Here is a 2707-nt window from a genome sequence, read left to right on the forward strand (position 1 = left end):
CAGACTTCACACCCAGTGCAGAGCCTGATGTAGGGCTCAATCCCATGACTCTGAGACCATGACCTGAGCCGGAATCAAGAGTCAGATGCTTAACCGACTGAGCCAGCCAGGCACCCCTCTGAAGATCACTTTTACTATTTTCCTTCTCTTGGTCTGGACAAATGTCTACTACTTGAATCAGCAACTTGATTCAAGGATTTGTCTGGCTGCCTGAGCAGTCTATTATCTTTGTAGTCTGTATCTTTGGCTTTGTTTTTGCTTTTGTTTTTTTAATTAACCACAGTTTCCTTCTTTCCTGCTATGGCCAGATCCTTCCTTCTCTAGCTCTTTTCTGCTTCTCCTCAGTCAGCATGAGCAAGAAAACTTTCTCACTAATCAATAAGACTATCTAGTCTCTTTTGGAGATACTATCAGTTTATCCCAAACTTCAGAGAAGTCAGCGAGCAGGTTTGCATTCAATGGTGGTTGGTTTGCTACAAATAGCTCAGACAGGTAATCTCTAGAACTTCCCTTCTAGTCTCAAGATTTAGAATTAAACTCAGTCTTATGAAATGAAATATATTAGAAGGTGACCGGGGATGGGAAGGAAAACCAGGCATGTGATTTTATATAATTGAAGAAATTACCTGTCTTCTACCACTGCACTGAAGACCAAATGAAACCTCTTTAGAGGTTACATAAATGAAATTTTTCCACAACAGTTTTTTGAACGTTGCATCTTCTGTGTGCTATTTTACTCTTCTTGATTCTAGTTGGGATGGTCAGTGGAAGTACCAAAAACCACGAAAGAGACTGTGCTTATGATATTGCCAGCCTGACTGGAAACAGGAAATACCAGGAATCTTATAATAAATGTGGAGAATCCCAGCCTAATTTCACAGTCTCAGAAGTTTGAATAGAGGTTAGACTAGGCTGCAAATCTTGGGTGTACATTTCAACAAGATTTCCGGTCTCACGGTGACCTGCCCTGTGTCAGAGAAGTACAGCTAAATTCAATCTTAGTTATCTAAATTCTGAGATGGACAAATCCCAGTACCCTTTCACTTTTTGAATGGATCATAAATAGAAAGGCCTTGGCTGTGTTGGGTACTGGGAAGGAGATTGTATCACCTTGATAATCTCTAAAACCTGTTAGGAAACCATTTGCTGTGGCTTAGGTAAAGCCCTTTTAGGAAAAAGGGGATGGATCTGGACTGTCATTACTCCCAGTACCAGTATTGGCATCACCTGGGAGCTTGGTAGAAATGCAGAATCTCAGGCCCCAATCCATACCTACTGAACCAGAGCCTGTGTTTTCATAAGATAATTCAGGGACTTGTGTGCAGAGTGAAGTGTGACACACTGCTCTGGAAGACTCCTGAGAGTTTTTTGAAAGTTCAATGATTTCTACTTGGCATGAGAATGATGAATAGTTTTTGTAGGCGGTTTTATAATACTACCTATATAGTGTAGGTCGTACTATAGTTTCTGTATAATCTGAAGGCTCCCATAAGGCTTTCCTCCAATTAATGCTCCAAAATTCTTTTACATTGTAAGGGTTTGAGTATATGTATGTGTGTGTGTGTGTGTGTGTGTGTGTGCATCTCCTCTACTATAACAAATTATAATAAATGTAATGGCTTAAAACAACACAAATTTATTAATCAGTTTCCATGGATCAGAAGTTAGGATGTAAATTAGCTGGACCCTCTGCTCAAGATCTTAACAGGCTAAAATGAAGGTGTCAGCTGGGACTGGTATCTCATCTGAAATCCAAGCTCCTCTTCCAAGCTCAATGATTGTCAATGGAGTCTTTCTTGTGGCTGTAGGACTTAGGTCTATGTTTCTTGTTAGCTCTTGGCCATAGACCACTCTCAGTGCCTCTGCCATATGGCCCTCTGCTTTTAATTAGCAATAATCGTGCCTCGGATAAACCTCATTGGCTACGATACTGCCACTGCGCAAAGCTTGGCCCTCTGCTTTTAAAACATGGCTGTTTGCTTCTAGGCCAGCAGAAAAACACCGTTGCTGTTTCTTATCGCTTCTGTGGGCTCACCTGATTAGGTCAGGCCCACCTGAGATTATCTCCCTTTTGATTAACTGAAAGTCAACTGATAGGTTTCCTAATTATAATCTGCAAAATCTCTTTTGCTATATAATATAGTCATGGAAGTGATATCTCATTACATTCCCAGGTTTTGCCTGCACTCAAGGGGAAGGAATTATACAGAGCATGTATACCAAGGAATACCAGAGGCCATGTTAGAAATCTGCCTGTCATTATAAATTCATACACACACACATTATCTGAAATTCTTATATGTCCAAATTATAGGATTATAGATAAAAACTCTTTGGAATAAAGTCATGTTTCCCAAACTACACTGCTTCACTTAACACTTTCTTAAACATAAGTCTGAAAAAAAGTACTATTGTTTACATACATTTTTCTTTAAATCATTTACTTTTTAAGCTTAAAATTGGGGGCACCTGGATAGTGCAGTCAGTTAAGCATCTGACTCTTGGTCCTGATCTCAAGGTTGTGAGATTGAGCCCTGTGTCTGCTTGAGTTTCTCTCTCCTTTTCCCTCTCCCTTTGCCCTACCCCACTGCTGTCTCCCTCTCTCTCTCCCTCTAATATAAATAAATAAATCTTTAAAAAAAAATTGCAGTGTCCACAATAAATAGCCAAAATATGGAAAGAGCCCAGATTTCCATCAACAGATGAA

General features: G+C 39.9%; 1 pseudogene; it reads right to left on the reverse strand.

Annotated features, from left to right (window-relative positions):
- Positions 1-1746: 1746 nt before the first annotated feature.
- On the reverse strand, positions 1747-1948 carry LOC116642095 (annotated as a pseudogene).
- Between the last annotated feature and the right edge of the window lie 759 nt (positions 1949-2707).

The sequence above is a fragment of the Phoca vitulina genome, unplaced genomic scaffold (assembly GCF_004348235.1).
Source record: "Phoca vitulina isolate PV1807 unplaced genomic scaffold, GSC_HSeal_1.0 scaffold22, whole genome shotgun sequence".
Lineage (NCBI taxonomy): Eukaryota > Metazoa > Chordata > Mammalia > Carnivora > Phocidae > Phoca > Phoca vitulina.